Raw genomic sequence first — 14,197 nt, 5'->3', positions numbered from 1 at the left:
GCAAACGGGATGTTTACTCAAAGAAGAGTGCTAGAAATACCTGCAGAATGACTTTAATATACTTCACCACAGAAACATTAAATTACTCGCTGTCATTATATGTTCATTGGTAATAAAATTTTTGAAATTAATTTAGATCAAATATATAAAGCACAATATATCTTCGTAATGTAATCTTAAAACTAATGTATGATGAGCAGAATGAAATTTCAGGGGATGCAACAAAATTTCTCATCTGTGCAGGGATTTCAAGCTATAAAGCTAAAAGATAGATTGAACATAAAACATCAAATATGTTAAAATTTTCTAAAGACCCCAGAACTAATTAAAAAAAAAAAAATGAAAGGCCGACCAAAATTAAAGTTTGAAAATGCTTAATTCTTGAACTTATTGGTACATGCAGAGGATAGGATCAGAGGAATGTATTCTACCCTTCTCCCTCCTCCTAAAATCTATGAAAAAATATGATTTTCATATCCATCAAAATAAGGTTTGTATTTTTAGTAATACTTAGATTTTCATTTATATTTTAAGTAATAATTGACTTATTTTAATTAAATCCCCCTACCTAGTAAAAATTCTGCATACATCCCTTGTTGACCAGACAATGCTCTAGGGAAACAGTATGACTCCAAACATCTGTTTATCTTCTGATTAAATACCTTCTGTGGTAAAGAAAGAAAACTTGCTATAAGTATTGACGTTTCTTTAATGTGTTCCTACATTTCAGCCCAGTTCTAAATCATCATCAGGACTGAGCAAAACAAGACACAGCTATGAAAGTATGAAAGCAACAAAGAATAAATATCGATATAGTAGGAAATATACAAGAAATATTAAATAATTGAATAGTATACATATTTTATATAGTATTCATATCTTTCTATATATACTATTTATTATACTCAACTTTCATGGTTCATCTTGAAAACCTGCAACATAAGCCAAAACATTGACTCATTCAAAAGAATTTTACTCTTACCTTATGTTTTCTCTTTTAAAAGCATCCTCTCTCCCCATCCAACTTCTCCTTGAGATTCTGTTTAAATTATAAATAAAATCTGAGTAAGCTATTAATAGAGTTGTACTTTTATATAATAAATTCAAAGGTTCTTCAAAAAATCATATAATTTTGATGTATATTTGTATGTAGTAAATTATATAACAATGACAGTAGAGTTAATAGATTTGAGATTAAAGTAAAAGGTTTTTTGTCAGCAGATAAAAATTCCATTCCATACATACCTCAGAAGAGTAAGTTAACTAGAATAAAAAAAAAGGCTGAAATACATTCTTTTACACACTAGAATTTTAAATCAACATGGTTGTTCTATCAAAATTTTGGTTTTTATGAGAAGATTAAAGGAACAATCTATGAAGGTCGGTAAAAGTTGTATAAGTTAGAGTTACAAAAATTTCAACAGTGTATTAAACACCTAATAATAAATAAATATCATATTGCATGTCTAAAATGAATGAAGTATAACTTAAAAAAAAATGTTTTTCTTTGAAGGTACTTTAGACACAGGTTGTCTTAATTTGGGAATATTTAGATAAGATATTTACATCAAAACATGTTATTGGTATAACTATGTCGAAGATTTTGGGCTTATATGTGGAAGATATGGGAGATATTGGCTACTCCGATATCCATTGCCAAGTTGAAATGGAGCCACATCCACACACTCTGTTTGCCCCTTCATTGTTGATCTGATGAGGCATATCAGCTTGAACGGTATATTAGTGTCAAGGCTTTCAATAATGTGGTTTATACTAGGATATGCTGATTTGAAATCGATGAGGAGAAGGAATGTTAAGATGTTATACCATTTTGTGTATATTCCACAAACATAACATTTTGTCTATTGTACTCTTTCCTCTTGTAAATCCACATTTATACGGCCCAAACGCATGGTTTGTATGAAGAAGGTGATGAAAGAGGATATTAGAGACTATTTTAAACACAAAAATAAGCAATGTGATGCTACGTTAGTTTTCACATTTCAGTATGTCTTCCTTTTTGTGAATCGGGCATATTACCCTCTTCTTCCTAGCATCAGCACAACTTCCTCAACCCATATTGTCATAATGATATTATCCATTGTCTTTACAAGCTTAGAACCTCCTTGTTTTATAAGTATTAGTATTATATCAAATATAATTCTTTAATTCGTTGACTGCATCCAAGATTTCCTCATCAGCTGGATTAATATTTTTCCTTGATCTTGGTTAAGCATTTATGTTTGTCCCTCATTTGCCTCTACCACATCATTAAGCATGCTCTTAAAATATTTCTTCCAGTGTCTTGTAGATATACCTTTTTTTCAGTAAGGAGAGTACATTATTCCTTAATTCATGGTACTTACCTTTAAGGTTTTTTTTCTATTTCTATTGACCTCTTTCTTGTGTTGATCTGAAGCAGTGTGTAGAAAAAATATTCTAAAAATATTGTTTATCCTGTCTTAAAATTTTCACCCTCTCTAGTCAATTCTTATAATAAATTGGTGAGAGAAAAAGTTTTTGTAACCATTTGGGGCATTAAAAACAGCATAAGGCAATATAACTTCGTATTTTGTATAAGGCACACACTTTTGCCTTTATGACAAACACATTTAATTTAATGATTTTATTTAATCTTCTGGCAAAAATATTGTTCCTCCATGTACAAAAAATTTCTTTGGTAACTTAATTAAGGGAAAAGTACATAAATAAATTATTATAACTTCAATTAATAAGTTAGAGAGAAAGAGAAGTGTCCCACACACATTCCCCAAAATCATTTTTGTGCAATCATTATCAAAAAAATTAGATCATTAATCATTAAATGTACCACTAAATTAATTGTGGTAAAAAAAATAATAATAAAAACCAAGGATCAGGATCATAACAACTAAGATCCTGTCAGAGATTCAAATAAGAAAGGTAACACTGGATCATTTATGGCTGTTGTAAGATTATACATGGAAGCTTATTTCATAATAGTACCTAATTTAATTTACAAACCCAAAATAAGAGCTGGTAAAAATCTTTCTTTAATGGAATATTAAATATTAAGAAGATTATAAGAATAATAATTAATGTCATCCACCCATATTCTCTTTGTTAAAAGTTAATTGGCATTTGTAAGATTGTTCATAATTTTAATTATATTATTTCAAAAATTTTTTGAGACAAGGTAATATTTATTAAATAAATCAATTTTATATCCAAATCAGTCTCAACACTTTATTTATTCATTTGTCCTACGTTTCGGCCTTTCTAGCCATCTTCAGAGACATCTTCAATATAAAAATCCTTCTCACATTAATTATTATTTTCTATTTGCAGGCTATTCTGCCCAGGTCAATTTCTTTATTTAAAGTTAAAACCTCTTTATTTAAATTTTAAAACCATTCATTTATTTATTCTATAAGATTGTCCACAGTATAAAACACCACACCATATCACATATGTTATATCTACCATTTGAAATTTTATGCTTTTGAATAAAGGCATCTTAATTAACATATTTCAGACATCATGTATACTTGTTTTTATGTCTTCCAAAAATCTTTACATCAAAAGTTACTCAATGAGTGGAAGATATTGGACAAAACGGTGGGCTAATTTGAAAACATACCAAAATTCCTCATATTGTTAGACTGAATGATTTGGTATAAATTTCGGATACAAGCTATGTAAAAAAATTATTGAATACCAAAAATCAGGTAACTCTTTTACAGAAAAAATATATCGATGGTTTACTTCATAGTGGTGCTCAGTATGTTTCGCTAAATTTATGAAAAATACAATTTAAGGTTCTCTCTTTTTAGGAAAATTACAACTACTCAATTAATTTTTTGACTGGATAGAATTAGAACTTATATTTTAATCAGTCCAGTAAAAAAAAAACATTGAAAAGTTGTAATTTTCCTAAAAGAGAGAGCTTTTAACTATATTTTTTGTAAAGCTACGTTAATTGTACTTAGCACCTCTATGAAGTATGCCATTGATATATCCTGCTAGGATAGATTTAAGTCTCATCAAATAATCAGAATACAATCTACATCGGTACTTTCATTTATTAGTGATTTAAGTATGCACATCATGTCATCATATGAAACAAAGCAATTAATCCTTCTGACAATTCAAATCTGTAAGACTTTGGTTTGTGGATAAGTGAGAAAGCTCAGGATGAATATCTCAATTAATCAATGACGGGATGAAAATCAGTTAATAGATTATAACTTTCGTGTTTGAAAATTGAAATATCCAAAAGACAGTACTATCCTGATTTCTAAGAACACATTATTTTACAAAAAGTCATTTTTGAGATTTTCACACCATTGTTATTTTCTTCAGTTTATTTTTTTTTTTTTATAAAACAAAAAATAAAGCAATTCTCTTAATTCTCTATTTTCTTGTTGTAAAGAAAATGGTTAACTTCTTGTAAAAGCGGTAACTTGTGACTTTTTCAGTTAGTAAGATACTTTGTTCTATAATAACCAGGGATGTATAAATAGATCAATGCTTGCATATCAGTTTTTTTTCACAGGATCTAATTTAAATGGGATTGGATGATAACCTTAATACAAGAAGTATTTTTAGGAAGCACTCTTAAATTTCAAATTTTTCTTACGTATATTTGTGGCTCATTTTGAACTATTTTAAAACACAGATACAAATTTAAGATAGAAATCTATTCCTGTATGTACATTGAACTCCAAATTCTAAAAAACAGAAATTGCTATTATGAACTTATTTGAGCTTAATTGAAGCTTTTTGAATCAGAGTAATATTGAATAGATTATGTCCATGAAGATTTAATTCTAAATAATTTGTCCTTCCTCTGGAAAATCATATTTGATGGGTATTATTTGCTGACTAATAACTGTTAACTTTATATTTCATAAAATCATTCTTGGAAACAACAATTACCCATTTATTAAAGAATTTTTAATTCTAAAAAATAAATTCCTCCTCCATAACTTCTCCAAAGAAAAGCAATTATCTATTTCAACTCTTTATTAAACTATTCAATAAGTATTTTCATAATATTTAACATCAATAGAACTTTAATTGCAATATTTAATAGAGATACATACCTTTTGGTGAAAGATTAAGCAAAGCCAACCAGTAGTACCACTCACTTGGACAGCCAGGTAAAGGAATTATCTTGGGACTTTTGAAAGGGGTGGAACATGTCAAAACAATCTGTCATGGATATGACAACTTGACATATTGCTTGACAAATGTGGTATTGTGATCCTTTAAGGGATAAAGTAGGTATAATAATTTTCATAAATCTCATTTATGGGAAAAAATAATATTTTATTCATTAAATAATATTATAGGTTTCCATAAAATATTAGATTATTTAAATAATTTTTGGTTGTTTTCAAGTATTAAATCTACAATTATTTTACTGTAATTTTAAATCTGTATTTTAAATCTCATTTCATTATTGAAAATATTCATTATTGTTTTAATCAAACAGTTGGCACTATTGAAGCATTCCACAACACACAAGTAAACAAATATTGTAAACAAGTTCATTTTTAAATAAGGTATTGAATACTGTTTGTTTAGGATTGTGCATAATTTGATGACTTATTACATTATTTATATGTTAATAAAATTCAGTGGTTTCTATTTAAAAAAACAAGTCAAAAAAGAAAAATTCATAAATGTAATAAGGAGTAATTTAGATAATGTTGGTTTATGATAAGTTTACAGATTTACAATAATTATAAAAATACAAAAATGTATTATGGACATTTTTGTATTTGTATAATTATAATTGGACGTTTAATTTAAAGTATATGTATATATATTTTGAGTTTTCTGTTCAAGATATCTAGCTTTGTTCCCCACTATTTTCTTGCCCATAACTTGATTTTGAGGTATTTATAATGGTATTGCTTATATTAAAAATTTTATTAATCTATTTTGGATACTCATCTAACTTTCATTCTCATACATCTTTCTAAGTACTTTTTACTATCTGGCCTAGCTGAAGTTTTCCATGTAGAATCAATTATCTTGCATTAAAACATGATCTTACTTATTCTCATTATCTCAAATACATTTTTCAAATAAATTATGAAATAGTATTTAGGGTATTTTTGTTACAATGGTTATGTCTTATGTATTGCATATTTTCCTGAACAAAATTAACCATTAAGTATGAATGGGTAGGATTTACTTTCATGGATAAATCAAAAGCTAATCCTATATCAAGCTTTTTAATTTGATCCTGGTACAACCGGCAAGAAACTGAATTCTAAAAAGACATTTGTTAGAAAATAGTTTAAGGTCTTAAAAAAAGGTTAATTAGTCGCCAATTTGTTTATGAATACTAGTGAAACATGTATGGGAATTGGTCCCAGTTTATATTTCAAAATTAAAAATCTATCCATAAACTAATTTTGAGATTATTTACAATTTGATGGAGTTTTATTCTATTTACTAATATCTTAGAATTGTCAGACTCAAAACTGACATTACTTAAGTTACCTTTTAAATATTTACTAAAGTTCAGTTATTGCAATGAATTGCTAGACTAAATTATTACATAATGTTCAAAATTATGTAAAAGTAGTGTCATTATTTATTGAAAATAAAGGTAAAATACAAAAAAAGAATTTACCTTTATTTTCAATAGAAATATAAATTTATCAATCCTTGATTATTATCAAGTATTGATAAATTTATATTTCTATTGAAAATAAAGGTAAAATACAAAAAAAGAATTTACCTTTATTTTCAATAGAAATATAAATTTATCAATCCTTGATTATTATCAAGTATTGATAAATTTATATTTCTATTGAAAATAAAGGTAAAACTTTAAAGAATGTGAGTTATACAAAAATTTTATTAACTTAAATACAAAAATATGGAAAAGGAAAAAAAAATTATTATATCAAAGTGATTTAATATTGATTTGTTCTTCTCAGGCACAATTGGGTATACTTACCTACCTGTTGTTCATTAGATTTTCAATGAAAGTCCAGTCGTAATTTCAGCTTCTGTTTATTAAAGACTTTGGATTTTATTCATTATGAATCCTTATGAAAAGGTGTAGGATTTAAGAATATTTAAAAAAAAAGTAATGAAATAATGATAGTTTTCCAAAGTATGGTAATGACTCTTTGGTGGTATTTTATTAATTGCCAGAATTATTTATTATATCATTGGATTGGAACTAAAAGCGATATTTTTGTGGAAATGAGATTTTCTTCTATTTAACTGTGCCTGAATCAAATTTATCATCGAAATAATAAATACATAATTGTTGATAATTTCATAATATTAACAGTTCTGAAGCTGTAGATTAAGGCATAGGGAGATAGAAAAAAACTCATCTTTGCGAAAATGTTGTTTGATCACTTTTGCCTCTAACCCGACGATATAGTTAATGTTACTTCAGAAAATAATGTTCCAAATAATTTATAAATACAGTTTTAGTGAACTTAAAAGAAATTTATTGTAATAAATTTATTAAAATCTATAACAAAAAGCTCAATCTAAATGTATGGAAATTAGTAAGCTAAAGAAAAATTTACATGTTTGGTTAGGTCATAGAATACATATACAATTATGAAATAAGTAGATACATATACTCAATAAAATAAAAAGTTAGTAACAACGAACATGAAGCAGCAAATTATATAAAATTATTTAGAACACAAATGAAGTTTTGGGCATCATTGGGTTTTAAAGTACTAAAAACTACTAAAAAATAATATTTATTAGTTCAAACAATACTCCACATTATCTTTTTTTTTTTTTATTTAAATTTTTCACAGTTAAATAAATCATAATATATAAATTTCAACATTATAAAATGTATACATAGTTCATAAATAAAATTAATTTATAATATATTGTGTTATAATATGACACCAAATGATTTTCCTTTCATCGTTCTGCCGCAGTCAATGTATATGCCCCACACAAACCTCTCTAGAACCGAATTTGTCGCCCTCTATCAAACAAATTCGGATCTACAGGGTAGATGTAGAGCATTAACCAATCTAACGCCCCATTTATCTTCCAGTGCTTGATCTTTAAAGTGGCTGAATCTTGAAACCAGTGGTATAAAAATATAGAATCTGAAAATATAAAAAATAAAAAATGATTATTGCTACAGAGTTTATTACTTTCTAATACAATGAACAAAATTATTCTATGAAATGTTTTATGTATTAATAAAAGAGGTTTACACAAAGGGAGGACTTTGAGGATATATTCATCTTGCTATCCAAAAATCTATCAAAAAATATACTTTTCATACTCACCAGCATAAGGTTTGTATTTTAAGTAATACAAATGTTTTTATCATGTATTTTAGTACCATAGTACGAATACTTGGTGTTGGAACCTGGAAATGTTAGCATTAATAAATAAGTTTTACTTATTTGTCTTCTTCACTAACCATACCCTCAACCATCTTCTTATATATAACCTATATTCAATTATTAACTGATCATTATGAACACCATTTAGGTTTCTATTTGGTTTTGGAGGAGATTATTTTTTTACTAGAACATACAAAAAGCATGCAAAATTTTAATTTTAGTTTGAAGAAGTATTTTTCAAAGAAAAAATATTCTTTTCATACTCATGCTGAACATGCATTAACTTTCAAAATTAATTGGTAAGAAATTCTCGACAAAAAAGGTACTTAATTCAATTAATTAACATTATATCAACATCAGATTGTGTCAGCATTGTCCATAGCTATTAAAAGCTAATTTACTATTAACTTAATAAATATATAAGTCTAATGTAATTATCAGTGAGATCACATGCAGACCATATTCATAAAAGGTTTTTTTAATAATAACCGTAGTATAGAAATATAAAGATTATATGTTGTCAGATTTTGTAAAGTAAAATTGTCAGTTATTTTCCAATTATGTAGTTGCATTTTGGTTCAAAAAAAATTTTTATAAAGTTTAGCTTGTATTTATTAAATTTATGCACTATGGAGGTAGCTAATAATCTTAAATTTAATTGAAATTAAGATATTACAAGTTGGGACAAGTGTATATTAAAATTTTGACTTAATATGATATTATTAGAAGAAGATGGTGGTTTGTAATGAGAAACACAAATAAGTAAGTAGTAATTGTTTTCACTCCTAATAGATGTATGAAAATCAAGATAAAACGTAGGCACAAATAAAATTGTGTTTGTCATTACTGACCACACCCTTGGCCATTCTTTTCTCCTATTGAATCTATGGTCAACAATACACACCTAAGATGGACAATTTTTAAGATGGAGATTTGAAACTTGTCAATAAACATGTCATATTATTACTCTCTACAACAAGAAATTTGAAAATAATCAGTTGATTAATTTTATGATACAAAACCATGCAAATCCCTATGTAGGTATTAGTGCGCACTTGCCCAAAAGAAATGAAGGTAACAGCATAAATGACATATTTGTGTTTAAATTAAACAGCTGTTTAGGCAAGAGCAAGAAACCTGTTCCCCCTAAAAGTAGGAAAAGGAGTAAAACACATTAAACAGATTAAATGAATAAAAAAACTGAAATTTTAATAACTAATCAACAAATTATTTTTAAAAATGGAAAATAGATCCAATTATGCTCAATCGCTTCAATTCGTGAGGGAAAATAATATTCTTATGTAAAAATATCAGCACTTTTCTAAGGGAGGGATATTTAAAGGGAAGGCGTTTGTCTGGTTTTCTACTACAACTTAGCATTGTAATATTACAATAACTATTTTTAAGAAATTTGATATGCTCTTGCCATAAAAATAAACATGCCTCAACTTACCATACAATATGTATCATAGATTTAGTATGGATTTTTAAATTGTCAGTTCATGATATCAATGAATAAAAATCTTACATTTTATACCCCTGTTATTTTACACTCATGTTTTTTTTTTCTCTTTTTTCCTTTTGTAACTATGTGTTTGTATCTTTTTTAGCCCTGACGAAGCCCTGGAACGTGGGGCGAAATGTTGGCTCAATAAAATAGTGTAATTCTACTATTTGAGTTTTTTTTCACCGCACCCGGACCATATTCCATTCAATAAAAATCTTACTTTGAAGACATCATAGTAAGACTATGAACTACTCTAAGTTCAGTAAAATAAAAAGAACAGGTAGTTAGACTGAACATGTCATGAGTATTAACAACAATTTCAAATTTATATTCTGTATAGGTAAAGGACTAGAAGCTAGCATTTACATAATTTATTCAACAAAATGATTTCCAAACCTCAAAATACTCTTTTTTTCCCTTTACAATTGTCCAATCCTTTCCTTCTCTGTCTACTGCCTTCATCCATAACTCCTGATACCTGTAAAATTAATTAAACTAATTAGTGAACGGATCAAAAATGGTTTTATAGTAATAATAATAATACTGATTTTGAAAAGCCTAAAGCTTATACAACACATATTTAAAGAATGCTAAAACTATAGGTGAGTATATTATATATTATTTCTATATTTACAAAAAAACATTTTGCAGACTAAATATTGAACCAATTAGGGAAGGTAAGACACCTTTGAAAAAGATTTTTGGGGTGCGCTTGGAGCTGCATCTGAAATTGTTGTAGATGTTACCAGTATTTTTTAATTAATTAAAAACTAGAATATGTGTCCCTAAAATTCTTGAAAAATTGCAGGAATAACTAAATTCCCGTTGAAATCGTAACAAATCGTTGAAATTGGACCATTACTTTCAAAGATACAAGGTTAAGATGATTAACAAAAGAATTTTCACCTTTAAAAAGGTGGATAGTTCATTTTAAGCACTTCTAGCTTCTAAATTTTTGCATAATGTTTGATAATTAAGGAACCTGTAGAACAGATCCGCTAGCTAGGACAAAATCCGGACAAAGGACAAACTTTAAATCCTCATACAACAAGAAAGGAACTTGCACGTCGATTCCGACTTTAACATTTACTAGAAAAACAGTCCAAGCTTCCAATCAATTAAAAAAAAAAGATTTATAGGACTCCAATAAGGTTTATTTAGACAATAGATTTGAGATTTGGTGCCACTAAAACCAATATTCTTCGCAAAATATACAGTGCTCTTACTTTATCACAAATACAATCATCCATAAATACCTTAATCTCCATGTGCAACCGATCGAGCCCCAAGCAAATATTAATTTTCTATAATAAACTTACTAACCGTCTAGAACCATTAAATTCTAACCTTACTTCATCTTCTATTCCCGATGATTCTCCGAGGCACTTGAAAAGAAGATGGCCTCGAAACCTAGTATTAAGTATTAATTATTGAAATATCCTGGTAATGCCTTTTGACACAGAACGAGAAAACACTACTTACCATCCTCCCATATTACCTTATAAAAATACACTACAAATTACAAGTGTACGGTCTTCGGGAAGAAACAGAATTTGGAAACCTCTGAACAGAACAGTCCGAAGATTATATATTTTAAAATTATACTACTTATTGTATGTATTCTTCCTTCGAAGGATACATACAAGCATTAAAAACATATGGTATAATTTCGGACAGTTCTGTTCGAAAGTTTACGAACCCTGTGGTTGCTCCTCCCCAAATGCTATCTCTGGATCAGCCCATTCAAATTTGCATTAAAGCACACATATATCTGTTCGAATTCAATCAAAATTAAATAAATATTTGTTACTACGGTTTATCGAAAAATACTAGGTGGTTTATCGTAAACCACACCAACAGCGTTGAAAGCGATCCTAAGAGAATGAATGGACTTACAAACAAGAGCGGACTCAGAACAACCCCTGCCGTCATTGCAGGACCCCAAGCGCTGAGATGGCCCCCGAGGGATACTGGGGTTGGACCCCTTACCTGCTCCGTTTGTTTTCTACCCTCTACCCCCTCCATGGTTCGATTCGGCCACCAATGGCTGCTGGGCCATTCTCCCATTTCATGGTTGTGATTTCACTGCCTAAAAATTGCGATTTCTAATTATTTTTTTCCATGAATTGCTCCTAGGCATGCTAATGGTGTTTACAAAAAAACATTCATAGGATTAATTTTTAAAGAAACCATAAGATCATGATTGAAATCATTTTTATCATCATCACTTTTAAAATATCACAATTGACTTGGAAAAATCAATTACAGCCACAGTTATACTGGTTTCAGGTGTGCCCACACTGCGACTGGTCCGTGACCGGTGCTCTCTGGGGTTAGAGAATGATTAGTATTGCACTTCTACATACCCATTATTTTTTGAGTATATTATTATAGTCTTTAAAGAGAATTATGGGGGAGTACATTCAAAATGAACTGATTGCATTTCTTGTACGTATTTCATGGAATAATACTTGGAGAAGAGGCAATGTATGGTCGCTTAATTTTCAGCTAACCGACTTTTTAAATTTTTGAGCTCTCGAAACTGGTGGAGCCTGACTGCTTCATGGTCCATGAAGTGATTGATTTTTTGTTCAAAATAAATCAATAGTTGCATATTCCATTGAAGTCAGTCCAAACTGCGGCTGTCGCAATAAATAGTTTTAAGAATATATTCCTTATTGTTAGTTTGTAGAATGATTTCTTTATGCAGACCAGAAACCATCAGGTCCATATTTTCGCAAATTCGGAATCGCTTGTAAGTCATGATTTCACAAAATCTTTACTTTTGTTTCTTAGTTTTTTTCTTAATAAGAGACTGCTTTTACTAGGACACATCCTGCTATTTTCGTCGTCCTCCAAAAATTTGGTAACGTCCATTTTTACTTCCTTAGTTATTTTTTCAACTTGCTTCTTGAACACTCACTGTTCGTAATATTTTTTCTTCTTTGTTTAACAATCTTGAAGAGAGAAAGCTCAAATTATTGTGTAAACGATACTTTTTAAAGATCTTGCATTGTTCAGAAAACCTTTTCCAAAATCCAAAGTTTTCCTTTTTGTTAAGTGTATGGCAATATTTTTCCACTGAGTCACATATGGTTACACTAAAGAGAATCCTGTGAGCTATGTTTCTTCGTCTCATACTTCAATATTTTATTTAAGCCGTACTCTTAGGAGATGCTTCTGAAGAAATCGTAGCTTGTTCAGTCCTGTACTCTTTCTTTTTCAATGTTCCAATGATCCTCTTCAGCTTTCGTTTGTCATCTATTAGTTTTTTCATTTTTGCCAACGACAGTCTACGATGTGTCCTCACTCGTGTATTTTAACTGTATTCTGGATGATTCATTCTGTTGGATAGTAATTGTTGAGATGTAACTAGGCATTTCGATTCTGGTTGTGGAGTTTTCTCGACCACTTCATCTTTTTTTTTCAATACCATTGTTTCCAAATTTTCCGATTAATCCTTGCTAACGATGAATCGTTTTACTTGTTTCTTTTACAGCTTCTCTTTGTATTTGAGGTTTTCTTTTAACTATTGCTCTAGAAGAAGTTCAGGGTAATTTTTAATTTTTGTGGTTATTTTTAATTTTGGTGATTAAAAAAAAAAAGATAATAGTCATTACCAGTAATTACTGGCAAAATAAAACAAACCTGAAAACCGATTTTATTCAAGAAATTAAATAAATTTAGAGTTCATGTTCTACTAACCACAAATATTCTCTTTGTTCCTATTTCACTCATTTAAAATATTAATATATATTCAGTATTAAATTGAATTTAATACTGAATATATATTTTCAGTATACATGTATACTGAAAATATATATTCAGTATTAAATTGAATTTAATACTGAATATATATTTTCAGTATACATGTATACTGAAAATATATATTCAGTATTAAAATATATTTAGAGAGATAAAAGAAAATAATAGGAAAGAAAAATTAATAGTATCTCAAGCATCTTTATAAATATGTAAAAAAATATTACTACCAATATACTAAATACTAGTATATATACATATACTAAAATATGTATTTCAGATTAATTATACTATATTTATAAGTATTATTATAATTGTATAATGAGTTATAGTACGATGTGTATGCGGCAGTTCAATGCAGTTAATTAGCCCATCTTTATCAATAAAGAATTTTTCCTTCTCCTCTCTTCCTTCTCAATCTCTGGGATTTCAGAAATTTATTACAAGAAAAAAAAACGTATAGGAATTCATACAAACATTTCAATTTCTTTGTTCTCATTGCAGTATAGCCCTGTTTTTTTTCCTATAGGATAGCACTGGCAGCCCAATAAAACCAATTAACCTAATAAAGCTATTGTAATGAACT

General features: G+C 28.4%; 1 long non-coding RNA gene across 1 annotated transcript in view; it reads right to left on the bottom strand.

Annotated features, from left to right (window-relative positions):
* Positions 1-7,714: 7,714 nt before the first annotated feature.
* Positions 7,715-14,197, bottom strand: part of LOC106685676 (uncharacterized) — a 53,285-nt gene continuing 46,802 nt past the window's right edge. The window contains exons 3-4 of the long non-coding RNA XR_001343882.2: positions 10,246-10,327; positions 7,715-8,096 (exon numbers count right to left, since the gene is read on the bottom strand). This is a non-coding gene — a long non-coding RNA (uncharacterized lncRNA). The remainder of the gene's footprint in view (positions 8,097-10,245; positions 10,328-14,197) is intronic.

This window comes from Halyomorpha halys, unplaced genomic scaffold (genome assembly GCF_000696795.3).
Source record: "Halyomorpha halys isolate HHAL.00 unplaced genomic scaffold, Hhal_1.1 Scaffold723.1, whole genome shotgun sequence".
Lineage (NCBI taxonomy): Eukaryota > Metazoa > Arthropoda > Insecta > Hemiptera > Pentatomidae > Halyomorpha > Halyomorpha halys.
The sequence above is the reverse complement of the archived record's forward strand: the minus strand, read 5'-3'. Positions and strand labels throughout refer to the sequence as shown.